Here is a 23329-nt window from a genome sequence, read left to right on the forward strand (position 1 = left end):
TCTGCGGGACCTCGTAGCCAAGGCAGCAGAGGAGCCGAGGCACTTCCGGTGTTCCACAGTAATACTCGTAGCCAATTAGCTGAGGTAGTACTCATAGCCGAGTACTACGAGGTAGTACTACAAGCCGCGTACTGTGAGGTAGTACTTACAGTAGCCTAGGCACCACCCGCATTCGGCCGCCACGTCCCAGCGACTCCTGCACCACCCAGGGGAGCGAGCTCTGAACATCTTGTGGTTAGGCCACTCCTTGGGGCCAGGAGCAGGGAAGCCAAGTGTGGGAATCCCCCAGACTAGCCAATTCCCGCGACTCAGCCTCTTCCTGCCACCCAAATCATCATGACCCACTTCAACAAGGGCCCTTCCTATGGGCTCTCGGCTGAGGTCAAGAACCAGATAGCTTCCAACTATGATCACTAGGCAGAAGAAGATCTCCACAATTGGATAGAAGAGGTGACAGGCATGAGCACTGGCACCAACTTCTAGCTGAGTGTGAAAGATGGCATTAATCTCTGTGAACTCATGAACAAGCTACAGCCAGGCTCAGTGAAGAAGGTCAATGAGTCCTCATTAAACTGGCCTCAGGTGGAGAATATCAGCAAATTTATTAAAGCTATTCAGGCTTACGGCATTAAGCCACAGGACATATTAAGCCACGTGATGTATTTGAAGGAAATGATCTTTTTGAGAATGGAAACATGAGGTTCAGACTAGTTGGTGGCCCTAGCAGGTGTGGCCAAAACAAAAGGATTCCATACAACCATTGACATTGGAGATAAGTATGCAGAAAAACAAACAAGACATTTTGATGAAGGAAAATTAAAAGCTGGCCAAAGTGTAATTAGTTTGCAGATGGGAACCAACAAATGGCACCAGTCAAGCAGGTATGACGGCCTATGGGATGAGAAGGCACCTTTATGATCCCAAGATGCAAACTGACAAACCTTTTGATCAGACCACAGTTATCCTACAAATGGGCACCAACAAAGGAGGCAGCCAGGCAGGGATGTTAGCACTGGGTACCCGAAAAGATATCTACGATCAGAAGCTAACGTTACAACCCATGGAGAACTCCACAATTTCCCTACAGATGGGTACCAACAAAGTTGCTTCCCAGAAAGGAATGAGTGTGTGTGGCCTTGGGTGGCAACTGTATGATCCCAAATACTGTGCTGCTCCCACAGAACCTGTCATTCACAATGGAAGCCAAGGAACAGGAACCAGTGGGTCGGAAATCAGTGATTTTCAGGCAGAATACTCAGATGAATATCATGGCCAGTACCAAGATGACTACCCAGAGGTTATCCGGAATGATGACCAAGGCACTGATTATTAGATTAACAGAAGAGCTCAGTATTTAGCCCATTGTTTTTATTCAGTGAGAACCAAGCTAGCCTTGAGTTATTTTTATCTTGTCTTCCTAAAACACTATTATGCTTATTGTACCTAAAGGAACTATTGCCTTACATATGTTCCTTTTTCCTTTTTCAGCCTCTTCCCTAAATAGTTGCCTTTTAGTGCTGTGACAGTTAAATCCTACAGCATAACCAATAACCTGCATATGAAGTAAAAAGGAATACTGTAAAAGGGGAGTACTCTTGTACAGTCAATTCTTTCCTTAAAAAATATGCATTTTTACAGTCCTCTTCTTAAACTTGTGTTTTCAAACAATAGGAAACTACTTTTTTTAGTTTAGTATCTCATTTCTACATGGAAGACTAAATTCATGCTTATAGCTAAATGTGGTCTTTGCCAACTAAATTTAAGATACAGCATTTTAGAAATTTACATATCAATATTTCTACAGTATTGTTTGCTAACTTTTAAATAAAGTCCTGATCAGTGTGCAAAAAAAAAAAAAAGAAAATTTGCATATATAAAATAGGATAATCAAGGTTAACGCAGAAAATATTTCTAGAATCTTTCCAAAATCATGAGGTGCAAGTAAAATGATGTTTAAGTTTTATAAATTAAATTATATCTGACTCTAAGCCCCTATTTACAGGGGTGGAATGATACCTAATAATAATCTGTAGTGTAATATACCTTCTAAGACGGAGAAGGCAATGGCACCCTACTCCAGTACTCTTGCCTGGAAAATCCCATGGTTGGAAGAGCCTGGAAGGCTGCAGTCCATGGGGTCGCTGAGGGTCAGATACGACTGAGCGACTTCCCTTTCACTTTTCACTTTCATGCACTGGAGAAGGAAATGGCAACCCACTCCAGTGTTCTTGCCTGGAGAATCCCAGGGACAGGGGAGCCTGGTGGGCTGCTGTCTGTGGGGTCGCACAGAGTCGGACACGACTGAAGCGACTTAGCAGCAGCAGCAGCAGCAACAGCAACCTTCTAAGAGGGAAAAAAACAAAGACCTCTAGTCTTTGGTCCTTTGAAGTTGCCACCAAGAGGCTCACAGAACAGAACGTTATTGTCCATTCAAAGATAGGTAATACCACATACAGCTTCTCTGCTAGGGTGGTTCCAGAATCTTTGGCTGAAACTCTCAAGGTTGTGATACTGGATGTTTGGCAGCCCCCACCTCTGGGAACACATCTTCTTTCCCCATCAGTAGCCCTCATGTGACCTTGGGGACTGCACCAAAGGACACAACCCTTTGTAGAACCCAGTTCTGCTTGCCTTTCCTCCAGTCCTAGGAGCCGCTGCTACATTTGAGCAACACCTCCTTTCAACCCAGTCCCTTTCTCTTTCCCCTGAGGACTACAAAGCTAAGTTCTCCTCTCACAAAAGAGCCTTGATAAGGTTGGACAACAGATATCTAGAAGCTTTCATGTTGGGTCAGGTGGCACAAAAGCCATTACCAACCACCAAGGGAAAGCAGAAACTCAGACCTTCTGGAAGAGGTTGGATTGGGGCCAAGTTACCCTTTCACTTTTATGCTAGTCTCTTCTGATTGCTTAGTAAATTTTATCCTGCCTCAGCTGTCTGTTACTTAGCAGACAGTGAGGAGGTAGAACAGAAATATTTTCAGAGAGCCCATCAGCTCTCCGGTCTTGTCATGACGATCTCACACACTGAAGCATGGTCAACCACCTAAACTTGCACGGTGATTGGCACTCTACCCAAAAGAATAGGGGAACAGACCTCAGTTTGGGGAGAAGTTCTGGTAAGGACAAAGTGGAGAAGGAACTGCCCCAAGTTCCTGAAATGTCCTTTGGCCTCTGTAATGTTATGGAATCGATGGCCTGAGTGTGTATCCTTGTTTACCACTTGCTGGTCATGTGATACTGGGCAGCTCAACCTACTTCTCTGAGTCTCAGTTTGCCATCTGTTATACAGTACATAATCAATTTCATGAGGGTGTTGTGAGAATTAGTTAAGTACTTTATTGAAGGTTTTTAGCTTAGTTACTGGCACATGGTCTTTGGTAAACATTTGTTATATCATTGTTATTAACCACTGACCCATCACACATTTTTACATCCAAATTTTAGCTGATATTTCCATTTGTGGTCTAGCCTCACTTCCCAGATCTGATGCTTGGAACACTTTTACAGCTGTAGTCTTTTGCCAAACCACTATATGGATTCTCTCCCTGGCTATGTTGCTCTCTGAGTTCTGACTAAATCTGTTACTTAGCCTTACTTCACACACTACGGTGGGCATACTTTCACCATGTCTAGTCCAACTCTCCATGTGAAACCCAGACTCATGTAATTCCCTTTGGTGCATTCTGTAGGATTTACATATTCCTCTTGCCCAGGAGATTAAAGTTAGGGGAGAGACTGGAGACCAGGATCCTAGCAAAGAATGTACTCATTTGTTCTTAGCATCACAAATTACGTCTCTCACTTCCAACACTCCACACTCTCATGTTAAAGAGCAGCTTTTCACTCAGGCCCAGCCAGTGGCAGTAGTAATAACGCTATTAGAGAAATCCAAGTAACAAGCAGGGGAGAGATAGGTAAGGAGGGAAAAGCAAAGTAAACAATTATCATTTGTAAAATTAGATAGCCAGTGGAAATTTGCTGTATGATGCAGGGAGCTCAAATCTGGTGCTCTGTGACAACCTAGAGGGGTGGGAGGATGGAGGGAGGTTTAAGAGGAGGGTGACATATGTATCCCTATGACTGACTCATGTTGACATATGGCAAAAATCAACACAATATTGTAAAGCAATTATCCTCCAATTAAAAGTACATAAATTGAAAAAATTTAGAGACAGAAAAGAAATTGCCTACTTGTTATAATGGAAAGGACTCTGTAGTTGGTTTACCAGTCCATTTGACAGTTCAGAGATCAGCTCAGAGATAAAGTGGCAAATTTGTAATATATGTCACATCTTCCTTCCTCTCTATTCATCCCTTCCCTCAGGGATGTAGAATAACACTTTAGTTTGACTCTTGTATTTTTCTCCCTTTTCTCTTTTATCTCTTTCTTAGAACTCATGTTAGAATATTTTAGGATTTGCTTGTGCAAAAAATCATTAGGCAGATTCTTCACCACTGAGCCACTTGGGAAGCCCCAGTGTTTAGTGCTGTTGTAGTTGAGTCGCTCAGTCATGTCCAACTCTACGACCCCATGGACTGCAGCACACCAGGCTTTCCTGTCCTTCACCATCTCCCAGAGTTTGCTCAAACTCAAGTGTACTTGTCCTCAAATGGAAATTTGGCTATCTTGTTAAATGTGTTATAGAATAGGGGGATTGCTTAAGAATGAATAACAACATTTTTGAGCTTCTGGTTTTTAATATATAAATTTAGATAACATCTGTTAGTATCTTGTTTATCTTTGAGTGCCAGTGAAAAACAAATATTATATTTTTTTTTAGAAAACTAGAGCACCACATTTGTTGAAAGATTGATTATGATGTCAGTCATGTTAAAGTATATTCTATGTTCCCTGGTGGTTTTATTAGGTGTTCAATGGTTGATAACATTACTTGATTTTTCTAGTAGTTTACTCCTCAACCAGAGATATACATTAGAAACATCTGGATAGTTTTTAAGATGTATTAATTCTCAAGAAATTCCCCAGATTAATTTTGTAATCACAATGAATAGGGCTCAGGCATTGGGACTTTTAAAAAGTTCCCCTGGTTACTCTAAAGAAAAACCAAGATTGAGAGAATCTGTCATAGCAAAAACCCATCCTTTCCTCTTGTAATTAACAGACTCTAGTTCAGGTGTAGGATAGAGCATGGTTCATCTCAAGAAAACTAATAAAAGAAGGCCCTGTGACTGTGACGCAGTGACGAACCATCCTTGATTGCCCAGGATTGAGAAGGTTCCACAGACATGATACTTTCACTGCCAGAACTAAGAAAGTCCCAGGCAAGCAAGATTGAATTGGTCACTCTAAACTCTCTCTGATCTTGTAGATGAGTTGTTTATTTCTGTGCAAGATTTTATTCTTTCCTAACTTGAGGAATTGGTATGACGGTAAAAGCTCTGCTCTGAACTATCCCAGTGTCTGGTTTTAAACAAGACCATCTGATGACGTGACTGTTGCTGCTGCAGTGATCTGCAGCCATGAGAAGAAGGTCAAGAGGACCAGTCAAGACAGGGACCTGGAGCTCTGCCACGGCTGAGCAGCTCAACCTAACCCAAAATTCTGCTGACTTCCAGAATTCTTGTCATGTGAGAATGTTAGTTTAAATCATGGTCAACTGAATTTTTTTGCTCTTGGTAGGCGTAAGCGCTCAGTGTATCCATAACCATCAAAACTACATGCAATCAGACAGTTGTTCTTCGTCTCAGAAATGTCTCCAAAGCCTGCTAACCACTGTTGGCTTCAAACCTTCATCTTTGTTAGCTGTCTTGGTTTTCTGTTATGTTTGGCTTACTGTCCTCATACCCCTCAACCACTACCACCATCCACCCTTAACTGGAATGTAGACTGTTTTCCCGACTCTGATCAGCACACTCAGAGACAAAGACAAGTCTGTGAACTTACGCCTTGGCACCATACCCTGGCATTTGCAGGCAGCAGTCCCATTGCCGTTGATCTTGGGGACGCTGTGCTTGGGTAGGGTTCCAGTTTGTCCAATACCTGTTTGTCTGAGAAGAGGGAAGAAATCGAACAACTTTGATACCACTAAAATCTGCTCCTTAGAGGATGCCAATGTGTTGATTAATGCTTGATAACCAAATTGAAAACAAACTCATACAACAACATCATGTCTTAGAACTCAGGAATATTTGCTGTGCTGATTCTCCTTCATTAATATCTCATTATGCAGAAACGGCATATTCTACTTGATGATTTCCCTGGCTAGTCCTCAGTGACGTGGCTTAAAAATGACAGCATCCCAGACTCTTAACTCCAAACAATGGAGCTAAGTCTGTGAAACTCAGTGTTTTTAAGAGAGAATAGGAATGTGCATGCTGTCAAACTTGCTTTGCTCTTTTTCCGTTGGCTTGTACCAAAAGCATGCGTGGCCTTCCAAGAGCCAGAGCTGCACATGTGGGTCCTGGCAGAACTCCCCTCCGTGCCCATCTCATTCACAGGGAACTCCAGCAGGGCTCAGCCTTCTCTGAAATGTTCTCACCTGGTCTCTCAGCCAACTGCTTTTCTTCCCATTATTATTAAGCAGGTCAAGTTGGCAGTGACAACTGCCCTTGGTCTAATATTGAAATCATTCTTTCCACTACTGCATCATTCCTCCAGCATTTTGTAGAATGTGCTTAAGACCAATAGATTGGTTAAAAACAAGTCAGCCAATAGGGGACTGTTTTATTCACTTGACGTGGAACTTATAATACACAAATGCATATGGAGCTATATGTTTCACACATAGATGTGAGACACTTACAGTGAGAACAAGGAAAGTGTCTGTCCTCCATGCATGTAGAGAACACACAGGAAGACATTATACACCATGGGGGAGTTCAACACCAAGGAAGCCATTCTTTCATCTCTTTTCTGAGAACATAACACCCTGGCTATGGCCATAATGCTTGGAAGGATGGAGATATATTGCTTTTTATAACAGTTGATAATTCAATGATTAAGCACACTTCAGGAAACCAGGGGTTGGTGCTTTTTTTTTTTTTTTTTTCTTCCCTTTGATTCAGAATTCAGGCTATGCCAAATGCACTAGATGAGCGAAAAGGACTCTCTTTCCTGAGCATTCTTTATCTTTATTTTTTCTTCTGTATCCTCTGTCTTTTTCACTCTTCCCCTCAGGTCCTTGCCCTGACTGTTGTAGTTTATTTCCATCCATTGTTTTTCCCTTGTGGGGGGAAGAAACCTCTGCTTTTTGCTTAGTTGGTCATTGCCCCTTCTCTGCCAGGAGACCCTGTACCTGCTCTCTGTAGCCCAGCTACAGAGTCTCACCTTCCCTCAGAAGACTTCCTGGTCCATGAAAAGACTGGAGATATCTGTGCTCCCCTAAAACTTTCTTATGTGATATTTTCTAGTTCTTCCTCTTTAGTTTGTCTTCCCTAGTTTGTCTTCCCTAGCAAATTGAAGGCAGGTATAATATCATATTCTCTGAATCTTTAGCACATCAGTGCTTCCTACAAGTAGTAAGCACTCTACAAAGGTTTGTTAAGTTAAATTGAAGTAGCATGAGGACATTATTTTACAGTATTTTTGCCAGTGAAATACAAATATTTATATGCTTCACAGGATTGTTAAAATGAGAATGATGAATAAAACCACATGAGGAACATGATGGCATATTTTCTGACCAAATGGACCCTAAAGGGTTATTAATACTTTTACATCCATGCCTCTCCCATTCTTCTTTATTGTTCCTGATTATTTGCTAAACCAAGTCTGTTTTTAGAATGGAGGTAGATGTAATACAAAGAAAGACCAGAGCACATTAAGCTGTTTGGCCCAAAGTTTATAAAACCAAGAGCATGTGTATTAGAAATTATGTGAAATCTGTATAGGCTTGTAGAAAAAAATGAAATCCAGAAGACAGAGGAAACTAGAAAGGGCAAAAACTTTGAAATTCACTTTTCTTTTTAAAATGCCTCTATTTTCAAAATACTGTTTCCTAGATTGTTTTATTTCTGTTTCCTTCTGTATTTATTGCTGAATATTAAAATGATTCATTACTGCTAATATTTCTTCTTAGCTTATCTAATTACTAAAAAAGTACATAGTTGGCAATCTTATAGTGTGGCCTTATAACCAAAATGTAGTCAGAGCAATAATTTTGGTTTTACACTGTACTGTGTGATTAGAATAATTGGACATTGTTGACACATGATTTTATGAGTTTGTTTTTTGTAAGTTGGGATGAGAAGGGCTTTAAGTGTTTCAGTTTTTGGTATCTGAGTATTGCTACATTGAAAGTTGTTATTTTTTACATTCTTTCTCAATAAATGTCTCATTAGTATAGTGGAATGGAAATCTAGCCAAACCCTTGCTCTCCAGATGGTTTATAAAGATTTGGAATATTCGTAAATGGAAAAGCTGACCAGCTCAGTGAAGCCTCCTGCAATTCTCATCTTGGTACTAATATTACAGAAAAGGAACCTTTTGGGGGATTTTTTTTTTCCATTATTTTGCACCATCCAGAACCACCTTTACTTCTGACAAGTGTTTTGTTTTTTTTTTAATCCATAGTAGAAATAGATTTGTTTCTCATCCTTTGTTTTTTTACCTTATTATTATGTAAAATTTTAAACATCATTCAGATTAGAAGACCAGAGTGGAACTATGTACTCACCACTTCTTCACCAGGATCAGCTCATGGCCATTCTGATTTCTTCTAAATTTGCATCTCCTTCTCTCAACCCTCTCTTGATACATTACTTCATCTACAAATATTGTGATACATATATCTAGAAGATAAGGATTTTTACAGTCATCACTACAGTAGTGATAAATCTCCGTTCGTGTCAAAAATTTAATCAGAGTTTAGTTTCCACGTTGTTTTAAAATGATCATTGTTTGTACTGTGACCCAAACCTGGTTCATATATTGTTACTGATTAATGTCTGTCATATTACTTGAATTCTACAGACTTTCACTCCATCTCTCTCTCATTGTTTGTTTTCTTGTGCTTCTATTATAATGAAACATATACCTAGTTACATATGTTTGCTGCTGCTGCTAAGTCGCTTCAGTCGCGTCCGACTCTGTGCGACCCCATGGACTGCAGCCTACCAGGCTTCTCCGTCCATGGGATTCTCCAGGCAAGAACACTGGAGTGGGTTGCCATTTCCTTCTCCAGTGCATGAAAGTGGAAAGTGAAAGTGAAGTCCCTCAGTCGTGTCTGACTCTTAGTGACCCCATGGACTGCAGCCTTCCAGGCTCCTCCATCCATGGGATTTTCCAGGCAACAGTACTGGAGTGGGGTGCTATTGCCTTCTCCACATATGTTTGAGTAGCCATATTAAAAAAGATGTAAAAAGAAATAGGCGAAATTCATTTTGATAATTTTACCCCGTATATCTATAATATTATCTTGTGAACATCATTGTAAATTAATTAAATATTTAAAGTATGTATTGTGTGATATAACATCAAAATAAAATTATTAAAAGCAACATATTAATATAAAACTTACTAAGATAATTCAATATAAATCAAATATAATTAGATATTTTATATTCATGTTTCCTATATTGAGTCATTAAAGCAAGCTTTTATTTTACAAATACAGCATATTATACTTAGAGCTAGGACAAGTTCAAATAACATAATCAACAGAGCAATTCTAGAGTTCCTGCCCACAGACTGACAAAATATACAGCTTCTATTATTCTGCAGTCTTTCTTTTCTACTACCCTGCCCCTCTATTTGGATTTTCTTCTCTCTTTTTACCATTATCATTCCTGTAACCTTACTTTGAATTTTGTCTCTGGCAGTTTTTCAGAGTACGGTGCAATATCCTTTCTGGTGGAATATGACAGTTTATTGGTTATAGGAAGCTATCAGGTCCAGACTTAGACTACCTGTCAGAACTTCTTGAAGCCCCCTTGTCCTGGCCTATAAGAGCCTCAGTGTCTGATACTGAGTGTCCTCTCCTGCTGCTCTTCTCAGAATGGCCCCTGTTAGTACCCAGTGGTGGTTTAACATTTCTCTGACTCTCAGGCCTGTTAAAAGTTCCTTGCCTTCTCCTTGCTTCCTTTTGCATAGTCACTGATACTCTGTCCTAATTCTTTTGGTGGTTCTGTCCCCTTCTGTTTGTATTTTGGTGTCTGTGGTGATTAACTTGTCACCTAAGTTTATTGTAGATGTTGACAGTGGAATTTTTTTCTATCATATTCACTCTATTTTTATGCAATAAATACTAAAGAAGTGAAGAAATAACAACAATAAACTATATCACTTATGCCACCATCTCCCTACAATCCTTTCTTTTTTATTTTACTTATACAGGGATGTTTCATTAATTTATGTTTCTGGGTGGTTATGAACTGTGAATTTGGAGTATCCACTAATTGACTTGATTAAGTATTAAGTATTAAGTACTTGATTAAGTATTAAGTATTAAGTACTTGATTAAGTATTAAGTACCAGACTGAGTCGATTACACATCTTGGTTTTCAGAAGTATGATCTAGCAATGAGAATTTCTTATGACATTAAACATTTGCAATGCTATTTATTACTTTCATATGTTTAGAAACTTTTTAAAGAGAAAAACTAGAACATGAATATTTAGAAATCAGAAACTCATTAATCTCATTTTTACTTATTGTTAGAAAGTGAAAGTGTTCATTGCTCAGTTGTGTCCTACTCTTTGTGACCCTATGGACTGCAGCCCACCGGGTTTTGCTGTTCATGGGATACTCTAGACACGAATACTGGAGTGGGTTGCCATTCCCTTCTCCAGGGGATCTTCCCAACCAAGGGATTGAACCCGGGTCTCCTGTATTGAAGGCAGAGTCTTTACCATCTGAGCCACCAAGGAAGCCCTTAGGTACCATTATGTGGAAAGTGAATATAATTTGCATCCATTAGGTATCGTGATTGTCTCTAGCAAAGTAAGAAAAATTGATCAGGCTTTCAGGTACCTTTCCTTCCTCTGAAACAGAAGCATCCAAAAGATCCAATGAGCCTTGGAAGTTTGATTTAGATTTGATATTAATATCAGGTAGTTCTAGTAGCATTCTGTATAGGTGATAAAATTCCATTAGAGATTTAAGGAAACAGGTCTTCCATGTATATTTTATTCAAGACACCTTCTTTATCTCTTCCATATTAGGGGTTAACTCATACAACATATTGTTATATTCAGATGGAACTATTTCATACGGATCTTAAAATAAGTACCAGAAAATGAACCATCAAGGTAACTTAAATCTAAAAATTAGTAGGAAATGTGAAATTCACATTTAAAAACTGCTGCTAACATGGAGGCAGTAATTTAGACTGTGCAGGAACAGATGATCTTTAATAATTCAGAAGATGAAACCAAAGACAAAAAACATCGGTATTCTAAACACTGTGAAGATGGATTTTGTTGATGTATTCTGCTGTACTGATTAGCAGTGATCTATTTGCATCATTAAAAATTGGTGGTGAGAATGATAAACATTACTTGAAGACCAGTGCTTTAAGAAATGATTAGCTATATTCTCTGTAAAATTATTTTTATTAGCAAAACTTGATATTAAAAAATGGTGAAATTATTTCTTAAATAAAGCCTTGTCAGTGTGTTCAACAAAAGTTGACTGAACGTTCTCAGTGCACTAGATGCTACTTTGAGTGTTGGAGAACCAGCATTGAACAAAATAGACAAAGGTCTGTTGCATGGAACTTACATTCTGTTGGAAGTTATACACCCCATGATATAAAAGCTAAAATATAAGAATGATGAGAATTTTGTTTGAAGCAGAGGGCCTAGAGTTTTATCCACTTCTCCTGTCTGCACTGTTCAGTTTCACTCTCCTTCTTGACCATAATTGGGAAATTCTTGCTTTGAAGCACAGCTCAATAAATTAAATGGATAGCGTATGTAGCTGCATACAGCACTCAGTATAGTGAAGCAAAGTCTGTATCTATACAAACTGTGTCTATATTAAGTAATTCTTGGAATTTTAACAGCTTGGAAACTCACCAACTGAGGTAAACATGTCTTCCACTTGACCCGCATGTGAAATGTCCGGCATTTTCCCTCCCAAATACAGGCAGCCCTCTGGTGGTGTTGCTGTGCACTGGCATTCTTGCCAGTTGCCCTCATGAGCCTGGATGCAACCGTCAGTGCTGCTTCCTCATAAACCTGCTCTCTGGTGTCTCTGCTGTGTCTTGCATGCTGGGAATGCTGCCTTTCCATCTCTCAGCAACTCAAGGGCTGCCTCATCCTTTCCCTCAGGCAGAAGACAGAGATTTTTAATCTCCTTGAGACCATGTCAGTTGAGACTGTTCATGCACTCACTCACTCATTTGTTCATTTATTATTTTTTGTTTACTCAGGTAGTTTTCATATATTTATATGTATAAATAAAACAAATTAATACACATACTAATAAAGGAACATAACAAACAGAAATAAGCATGCTGAGCATTCTAAAATATACTAATTACAAAAACAGGCACTTCCTTGCTCCCAGAAGATTAGAGTTTATTGGGAATGGGAGATAACTAATAAAAAATCACATAATAAATGCAAAACACAATGAAGGAAAGACACATGCTAGTAGATCATTTACAGTGGACATGTGATATAGTTGTGATAGGTTCAGAGGGAGCATTCCTTTAAAAGTAGCTAATGGTGGGGGGAGACAGTGAGAGAAGTATTTTCTACTATAAAATATTGAGGTGGGAAAAGGACCTGCTTAAGAATTCAGAGTCCTGTCAAAATACCAGTGGTAGGGACATGCTGTCTCACCTGCTCCTTAGAACCACTAGGAAATAATTCTCCTAACACCCCTGGAATCTGGTGCCACTGACTTAGGGCATTCTTGTTTGGATCTGTGTGTAAGAACAGCTGAATCCTGGTGCTCAGATATTATCACAGTCACCACCAATGGAACTTTTCCTAAAAACATGTTCAAAGGCCCTCTAAAAAAAAGAAAGCTGAGACATCATCAAGCTCATAGAACACAGGAGAGCCATTTTGTAACTGTGGTATTGTTAATAAATGACTTTAAAGTAGAATAACATAATTTATATTATGGGATTGTGGGTGAGACATCTATAAACCTTCCCTATGTCTCATCATTAGAAAGTGAAAGTGAAAGTCTCTCTGTCGTGTCCGACTCTTTGCAACCCCATGGACTATACAGCTCACAGAATTCTCCAGGCTAGAATACTCCAGTGGGTAGCCTTTCCCTTCTCCAGGGGATCTTCCCAACCCAGGGATCGAACCCAGGTCTCACACATGGCAAGCGGATTCTTTACCAGCTGAGCCACAAGGGAAGCCCATCATTAGAGAGTAGCTATATACAGTAGAATATTCTAATAATTCTACTATATATAGTGTGTAAATATATTCTAATAGTAAAACATTCTAATGATTTTTCATATTCTAATAATTCACTCATCTTAGGTAAAGTTGCAAAAGAAATGTTCTTTCTGTTATTGCTTCAGTACTCCTTCTGTTCTAGAAGATATGACAGTGAGCCTATGTGTAGGTTCTTCACATCTCCATTTATATTCCACATTAGAATAGCTCTAGAATAATCTAATCTTGGGGCTTCCCCAGTGGCTCCACAGTAAAGAATTTGCTTGCAGTGCAGGGGGTGCAGGAGGCACGGGTTCAATTCATGGGTCAGGAAGATCCCCTGGAGGAGGGCATGACAACCCACTCCAGTATTCTTGCTTGGAGAATCCCAGGGACAGAGGAGATTGTCAGGCTACAGTCTATAAGGTCACAAAGAGTTGGACACGACTGAAGTGACTGAGCACAAGCACAACACAATCTAATCTTATTACTGATATTACCTTATATTATTAGCTTCACCTCTTCTAGAACTTCTTATAAATGAAATCATATAATACATATATATGTATGCCTATTGTCATCTGGCATGTCTTCTAGATTCTTCTTTCCCTGGCCATGGACCTATTCTCTTTCTACTGTCTAAGCATTCTGGCGTGGTGGTTTGGTTTTATCCTCAGCCAGAGTTAGCATAAGACTCTACAAAAAGATGCTGTACCCTGCTTCTTCTCTTTTTCTCTCATCCCTCAGGATTTGCCATTGCGCTTTTCATCTGCCCTGGATTGCTGCCCTCATGGCAGCTCCCAACATTACCACTGGGCTGTTATCAAGTTGCACCCAAGTCACCTTGACAGGTGTATATGCATTTCAAAAGGAAATCCTCTTAGTTTCCAGAACACTGAGAAGAAATACAAGATCTTTGACGCATACTAAGGGAAAGCCTTCCAGCATTTGATCCTTCCAGTTGAAGTCATCTGTATTCCTTGGAGTATGAAGTGGCATGGCAAGTGTGTAAAGATGATTTTTAAATTAGGTCTTGCAGATGAGAGCTCATTTCTTTGGGTAGAACTGCATTTATCACTTTTCTATCATTGTTACACTTAACAGCAGAGTTTTGGTAAGGCGATTTAGCTTTCTACTTTTCCTCTCCCTTAATTTTTGACTCATTTTATACAAGTTTCCTTGCTACTTGCTGGGCTGGAAGTAAGATAAGAAGCTTAGATAAACTTCTTGGAGCAAGATAAGAAGTTCTGTTTTTCATCTTGCAGTGAGCTGCTCCAAATTCTTTTGACAGGCAAGGGTTGGCAGAATATTCAGCCTTGGGAAAATAAGTGTTCACATACATGTACGGCTCCAATGGCATTTCTGGTATTTTAGAGTTTATAGAGTAAATATTTTCTGTTTCTCTGTACCTCTAAAATACAGAAAAACAGCTGAAATTTGATTTTTCTCTTCGGAACCAAAAGGTTTTGTGATGAAAATCTCAAAGATGCTATTCTTTACTATAGGGGCTAAGGAATGGTAGTAAATGAAAAAAAGATTTATTTTTTTCCTGTTGCAGTTGTGTCACTTCCATACCACTGAGATCAGCAGTTCAGTTCAGTCGCTCAGTCATGTCCGACTCTTTGCGACCCCATGTGCTGCAGCACACCAGGCCTCCCTGGCCAACACCAACTCCCGGAGCCTACCCAAACTCATGTCCATTGAGTCGGTGAAGTGGAGATCATCAGAGCAAACATAAAAAATACAGTTAATATAAGACATTGGTGTGTTTTTGTTTTGTTTTTATTGCTTCTTTTTGGAATGGCCAGTGAATGCTGGATTCAGTAATAAGAATCTTTACACCCAATTCAGTCTCCTGAACAGTTGACTCAGGACTGAGAACACGGATGTTTCCTATAGTGAATGACGTCTTTATAAGCCCACTAAGAGTCTGGGTTCAAATAAGCTGTCATGCCAAGAAGGAAGGTACCAAAGTTTGTGAGTTGGGAGTTCAGTGAAACTTCGGTGAGAAGGTAACAAGTTAGAGAGAAATAAATTGGATTTTTTCCCCAGAATTTAAGGAACAATTATTGCTTGAAATGGTGATCGAGTCAGTCCTTGACTTTTCAGAAAGCTGTCTCCCATACCATCTTACTTTGGGTCCAGTGTTCTCTGTTAGATGCTACCTGAGCCCCTTTGACATGAGAAGTTGGATTAAAACTGCCTGGATTGTGTTTGTCCTGTAACCTCTGAGCTTCTTGAGCTGCTTTATCCTCATTACAGAGCCTAATCTAAAATAGCTTCTCAGTATATATTTATTAAGTTAGCTATATGTATATTATGTAAACTAGTTATACCTAATTATTGATATAAGCAAAGTGACTTAGACCATTACCATGTAATCTCTTCTTGCATGAAATATAAAATTGCATTATTGGTAGCATGATGTTTCCTAACTATGTGATATGCATTGTTGTTATTCATTCGCTAAGTCATGTCTGACTCTGCCATCCCAAGGACTGCAGCACACCAGGCTTCTCTGTCCTCCACTATCTCCCAAAGTTTGGTCAAGTTCATGTCCATTAAGTCAGTGATGCTATCTAACCGTCTCATCCTCTGCCACCCTCTTCTCCTTTTGCCTTCAATCTTTCCCAGCATAAGCATCTTTTCCAATGAGTCAGCTCCTTGCATCAGGTGGCCAAGTATTGGGAGCTTCAGCTTTAGGATCAGTCATTCCAATGATTGTATATTATATCCTTAATAGTGATATGTAAGAAATATACAGTCCTGCAACAGAACGATTCCAAAGAATAAACAGCATTTTGAAAAGGCTGCAGAGTGTGCTATGATTAGAGAGGCAGGGATCCATTACAGGAGGCATTCATTTCCAGGTATGGTGAACTCTGGTGAGAGATGGACTTTGATCAGCATAGGGACTGTGAAGCAAGTTATAGTCACACCCACCGGACCCGAAGCACACATAAGAAGACTATAGGAAGCAACAGAAAGAATCCAGACAAGACTAGAATTACTCTCTCAGCAGAAAAGTGTTGAGGGCTGCCTTCAGTTACTAGATGAGGGGAACTGGAGTCTGGTACATCCCGTACTGAATGGATTCTCACTCATGCAAGCATGCAGGTGTAAGTGGCCACACATGTACTTCTCTTTAGTGAGGGGATTTACTCACTCTAGACAAATTCTTGCGTTGCCTTCATGAAGTCCCAAGTTAAAAAGCCTCTATACATATTATATATAGAACCTGACTCAGAGGATGGTTAAAGTCTAGAATTTTGTGCTCAAAATGAGTATGACTCCTGAAGCAGCCCACTTGAAATCCTGAGGCTAAAAGGCTTCTTCCTTTGTTCTGAAGGCTTGGTTGTAATTCCACAGGACTGGGTACCTTGATAGCCTACTTTTCCCACAATTTCAGAACAGGTTTAGGTTCATTGCCTGCTTTACCCAGCCCCATGCAATCTGACTCAATTACAGAGATAAGAAATAAGCCAAAGTAGGTGATTTTGTTGAGGTGACTTTAAAGTATTCTAATGATGGGTCTTCCCTACTGACTCAGACAGTAAAGAATCTGCCTGCAACGTAGGATATGTGGGTTTGATCCCTGGGTCTGGAAGATCCCCTGGAGAAGGGACTGGCTATCCACTCTATTATTCTTGCCTGGAGAATGCCATGGACAGAGGAGCCTGAGGGGCTACAGTCCATAGGGTCTTAAAGAGTCTAACAACAAAAGATATGAGATAAAATTGCCAAAACTAATGCAGTTGTTTGAAATCTTAGAGTACAAAAACTGTTTAGATTTTAAATTGTATGTATTTGTCTATTAAAATAAAATATTTGCATATAATTTTTCTTTTTGTATTTTTAAATCTATGTATCTTGAATTAAGGTTCAAATACTGCAACTTCTGTAATGAAAAAGAAAAGCCCTCTTTTTTCCCTACCTTGTCACCACCTGCTCACATTCTTTTAATTTATTCTGTTATTTATGTTCATATTTCTAAATTACACACATTTCTTTGTTTATGTATTTTTTTATATTACGAAAGGTTAGATTTTAGCAGTCTTATATTACTCATGCCTTTTTCCCTTCCTGTACTTTTTCAATAAAAATAGACCTTTATTTGGCTGAATCAGTACTCAGTGTCTCCCTAATGTGATTACTTAAGTGTGGCTTATTGCTTAGCCAGACATTTTTCTTCATTTATGAAGATTACACTTTATTTCCTGTAAAACTTACTTGTTCTAACTGCAGGTATTTTCCTTCCTCTTTTGGCTTGTTTTCTCTGCTCTTCTCACTTTATAATTCAGTATTCCAGAAGTCTCTGGCAGAATTGTAGATCTTTCTGATTATTACTTTAGACGTGGACAAACTAATTCAGCATTTCCTGGGTTCCTTTTTGGTCTGGAGTTCTCAGTCCTGTCCAAACCAGGATGCCTGCTCTCCAGCCTGCATTATCAGCCTTTGCTGCCTCCTGCTCGCTCTTTTGGCCACTCTCCAATCATTTGAATACCTACACTGACAAGATGATTTCAGTCAACACAGTCGGCAGTATTTCTAGGAAGGGCCCCCCTCTGTCCCATAATTCCTAGAACTGTGATTTGTGATACCATCTCATGATGGTCTCACATTGCAGTTTGTTTGTTTTCTTCTCTCTTTTTTTTTTTTTTTACCATTTGAACCACCAGGGAAGCCCCAGTTATACTGGAGTGGGTAACCATTCTGTTCTCCAGGGGATCTTCCCGACCCAGGGGTCAGACTCACATCTCCCACATTGCAGGCAGGTTCTTTACCGTCTGAGCCACCAGGGAAGCCCATCTCATGATTATGTTACCTTAAATGACAGAATTGACCTTTTAGAAGGTAAGATTGTCATGTGAGCCTTTAAAAGCAGGCAACTTTCTCCAGTTGGTATCAGAAGGGAAAGGCCAGAGAAAATCAGATTCTAAGCACAAGAAGGATTTGATGCACCTTTGTTGGCTTTTTAAAGATGAGAGGTGTCAAGTGATGAGGAAGCTGGGTGTTGTCTAGGAGCCAAAAGAGGCTCCCAGCTGATTGCCAGCCAGAAAATGGGAGCTTCAGACCCACAGCTGCAAGGAAGTAAATTCTCCCAATAACCCAGGGGAATAAATTTTTTTTTTTTCTCCAGAGCCTCCAAATGAGAGCCATACCGGTCAACTCCTTGATTTAGACCTTCTGAGACCCTGAGCAGAAGATTCAGTTGAGCCCCCCTGACCCTGACTTACAAAACAGTGAGAAAACAGCTTTTGGTGATTTGTTCTGTTTCAATAGCAAAATAATATTGTTAGTTTTAAGTGTATGGACTTCCACTGGATAGATAACCAGAAAATAATAATAGCCTAACTATTCAGAATTAGAAAGGAGCAAAGGACTAATATGGGCTTCCCTATAGCTCAGGTGGTAAAGAATCTGCCTGCCATGCAGAAGACCCGGGTTCGATCCCTAGGTTGGAAAGATCCCCTGGAGAAGGGAATGGCAACCCACTCCAGTGTTCTTGCTGGAGAATCCCATGGACAGAGTAGCCTAGTGGGCTATAGTCCATGGAGTTGCAAAGAGTCAGGCACAACTGAGCAAGTAACACTACTGCTACTAAAAGGACTAATATACACAATAACAGGCATGTGTCTCAGAAACTTTTTGTTGATCCAGAGATGCCAGAATTAAAAGAGATCATATTCTATGATCCCATTTATAAAAGTCCAAGAACAGGCAAAAATAATTTATGGTGATAGAAATCAGAAAACAGCTGCTTGTGAAGGCCAAATGGGAGAGTCAGGGTTAGCTGAAAAGGGTCATGAGTGATCTTTCTGGGGTGATGGACATATTTGATGTCTAGTTTGCTGGTGGTTTCAGGGGTGTATGCAACTGTCACAACTCATAGAACTGAATATTTAAGATTTGTGTGCATCTTTCTGTATCTATATTATACTTCAATACAAATAAAGTGAAAATTAAATAAATTCCAGTGTAATCTTCCAAAGCTGAGTGATCACTGGCACCTCTGAACAGCTCTGAATTAACCGACATGTAAAAAATTCTTCAGTCAGTGAAACCAGAGCTGCTTCATGACATTTCATCTGGTTTTGAACTTCTTAAATGTTGTCCAGCCACTCATTTTGTACTATGTTTATTTTTCCTCGCTTCCTAACCCAAAAAATGTTATGAGCTCTGTGATGACAAGGATATCACATTTCCTAGCAAAATACGTCATCCAGGAAACACATTTGATAAATCATTGGTGATTTGATTAATTTATACAGGGAAAATGAGGAAAAATGATAGCAAAAGGACAGAAAAGAATAACAAATAATAAATTCCCTAGGTCTAACAGGATTTTCGATAACAGTTTTAACCTTATCTGCTCTTCAAATCCGCTTTTTATTTTTAGTTGATAGAGCTCCCATATTTAAATACCATGTTCATAACATGGTTATGATTACATGTTTAATCATCAGGTAAACTCCTGAATCTTATCTCTTAATGCAGTTAGACTCTATTTCTTATCTTCACAAAACGGCTCCCTTTTGGGAAAATCAGTGTCATCTTTTCTTCCTTCCCCATCCCCAAGCACCAACACTTCTTTTATAAGTAGTGTCTTCTCCTACAGTTGCTCTGAAATAATGTTTGTGATTTTAGTTCCTTTTTGAAGCACTGTCTTTCCTTAAGTAGTTAGTAAACCTTCTGTAATATTATTGACTTTTGTTAATAGCAGTGTGCTATCAAGCTTTAAATATATATACCATTTTGTTTAGTATAGACTTCTAAGAAAAATCTTTTTAATGGGTTTAATTATAGGAGGAGTTCATGAACTATATTTATAATTATACTATATTAAAAGTACAAGGTAATAAAAATAGGGTTTAGCCACAGAGCAGTCAGTATAAAGGCCTAGAATTATAAGAAAATATCAGGAATGACTTATTAAACATTGATACTCTGCTCCATTTTCCAGTCCACTAATCTATTCATTCTATTTTTAATTAAACTCACTGCCTGCTGTAATCTTAAACTAATCCTTAAACATTGGAGACAAGCAAAAACAGAAAGTAAAGTGGTTCTTGTTGACAGATGATAGAGAACAGTATCTGGACTTTTCAGTTTATCGCCTGATAATTTCAGAAGTCTGAATTATCCTTAGATGGCTCTCTGATATTTTGTTTCATCCTCGAATAACGTGCTGTGACTCCCGTAGTGGTGCCTGTAATTTAGCTTTGGCTTTAGAACTTTCCCTCTCTCAGATGTAATGGAGTATCCAGTTGAAGGCTGAATAACAGAAATATTGATCATGCTAATGACTTACAAACTAAGCTGGCTGATGCTTTGAGACTTCAGAAGACCCGGATTCCACATGCCTGCGAGATCATTGTTCTTACAAATGAACCACAGTTGTGCTGCTGGAGTATCTTCTTTCCTGGATCAGAGTCTAGATAACAGTGCTCTGCATATGTGATCTATAGTTTGCTTATCTTTCATCCTCATCAGTTACCTAGAGGTATCTGTGCTCATGCCCTATAGTATGGAGATTAGATATAATATAAAATTACTATTTAGAAAATCATAGCTTATGTGACACATTTCCTAAACATGATGACCTATGGTTTTCCCGTAGAATGAGTTTGAGGATTAAATAAAACATACATATATATATATGTTTGTGTAATTTTTATCAAGGTTCAGTTTACTCACACAGTATTCATTCTGATGGATTTTGACAGTTTATATATGTGAGATTGCCAGAAAAGCTGAATTCCGTGATACTAAGATATCAGAAGACCTGGATTTGAAATGCCTCTAGGTCTATGGCACAAATATCTACAAATCGTCAGGAAAAAAAAAAAAAAAAGACTACTGAAATTTACAAATGTATTTAATTTTAGAGTAAAAAAAGTGCTTAGTTTCTTACTGTATTGAGAATGGTGTGTGGAAAGCAAGCAATTCTGCTGGAATTAGAATTTAAAAGGCAAATAAAGCCATGGTATCAATTCCACCTGCCACTGACCTAACAGACTACCTAGTAATATGGCCATGGTCATATGAGGGTTTGAGTCCCCAAAATGTGATTAGTGTGCCTGATAAACTGTATATTTAAATTTTACATTAATTACTTAAAAGTTTATTTGTTTATTATTTTTTGGCCATGCCACATGGCATGCAGGATCTTTTTTCCCTGACCAGGGATCAAACCTGTGGCCCCAGCAGTGGAAGCACGAAATCTTAACCACTGAACCACTAGCGAATTCCCAATGACTTAAATTTAAATACACATGACTAGTGACAAAGACTCTCTCCTTACTAAACTTTAGTCAGGTTCCTCTCTAACCCTTAACTAGGCTTTGACCTTGGCATTTGTCCTTGTCAGGCCTACATTGCTCAGTTTTAGGGAGAATCGTAAGTCAGTTGAAGAGAATCTCCCATTGTTGTTATCTAATCACCCTCAATACCTGCTCAAATTCCTCATCTTGCACCCTTGATATGTGATCATCCTGGCCTGACTTCAGAAAAAATCCTGTTAGGTCTGTTCAACCAAAATCCACCATACCCCTGATGTTTCCTCTTAGTGTTTTTCCATCCACTGACCTCAGTCCTGCTCCTACTATAAATCCCCAGTTGTCTTTGCTATATTCAAAATCGAGCCTAGTTCTGTACTGAGGTTTCTTTCCTCCTATTGCAATAGTTCCTGATTAAAATCTGTTTTCATAGCTTTAATTGCTGACTGGCTCTGGTTTGGTATATTACAGCTATAGCCCCTGTGACTAAACGCTCAAGGAACTCTTCTTACTCTCATTTTCCTTTAATAAGATGAAACGTTTTATAATCATGCAAAAAATGTTTTATTAGTATCTATGCATGATTTTGTCTTCTTTCAATCTGTGTCACACAAACTTAAGGTGCAAAAAATTATTTGGAGATTTGGGTTTTTATCCAGAGTAAATCAGGGAGGTGTTTGCCCCCAAAAAACAATTTTTAAGAAGACATTCAGGTGATTCTGATGCAGGTGGTCTTTAGACCAACTTTAGACTTCGCTTGTGCCACAGCTGTTAAAGGATCCGCCTGCAATGCAGGAGACCTGGGTTTGATCCCTGGGTTGGGAAGATCCCCTGGAGAAGGGAAAGGCTACCCACTCCAGTATTCTGGCCTGGAGAATTCCATGGACTACATAGTCCATGGGGTCACAGAGTTGGACACAGCTGGGCAACTTTCACTTTCATTCTTTGAGAAGCACTGTCATAAGTGTTCTAAAATCCTAGGGTAAAGATTTTATGCCAGAGGTTATGAATAAGAATAAGAGGTTATGGAATATTTTAAAATAAAACTGTTGTATTAAACAATTTCGTAAGACTTTACAATTTTTAAAAAAGAAGGACAAAACCTTTGTGCTAGAGCTAGCAGTGCTGGGCTAGGTTCTCTTCTCCCAGGTGGTGTTCACTCTTCTTCAGAATTCTTCTGTGGAAAAGGACAAAAGACACTGGGATTCTTAAGTTTGAAAAAGGAGAGGAAGCCATGTGAATGGGTGTTTTGATTCTTCATTCCCTCTCATTATTCATTTAATAATTAAGCCACTATTTTTGACCACTGATCATCTTCTAGGCATAATGTCAAGTACTAGAAAAACAAATATCACTTTCATAGTGTTTATTGTTTAATATATGAAAGAGAGGGTATTGAGCACTTACTATATGTCAGGCACTCTATTAAATTATTTCCAGGTACTGTATCATTTTAATCCTTTCCCAGGACAACTATATGGAGGTAGATGCTGCTGTTACTCAAATAGAAGTATTTTAGAGAAATCAAAACATTCTATATAGGAATCTTTAGGCTAGAGTGGGTATTGATCAATCAATGCAAAAAAAAAAATAAAAAATAAAAAATAAAAAAACTCTATGTACTATTCAAAAAAAAAAAAAGAAGAAAGAAAAATCATGAAGGGTAATGAAAAGGGAAGCAGGTAGAACAAATCCTGGTTGGAAGCCTGTAGGTCAGTCAACCTGTTATTTATTTATTGAAAGAT

General features: G+C 39.0%; 1 pseudogene; it reads left to right on the forward strand.

Annotated features, from left to right (window-relative positions):
• Positions 1-336: 336 nt before the first annotated feature.
• On the forward strand, positions 337-1333 carry LOC113897819 (annotated as a pseudogene).
• Positions 1334-23329: the final 21996 nt, after the last annotated feature.

Source organism: Bos indicus x Bos taurus, chromosome 8 (genome assembly GCF_003369695.1).
Source record: "Bos indicus x Bos taurus breed Angus x Brahman F1 hybrid chromosome 8, Bos_hybrid_MaternalHap_v2.0, whole genome shotgun sequence".
Classification (NCBI taxonomy): Eukaryota; Metazoa; Chordata; class Mammalia; order Artiodactyla; family Bovidae; genus Bos; species Bos indicus x Bos taurus.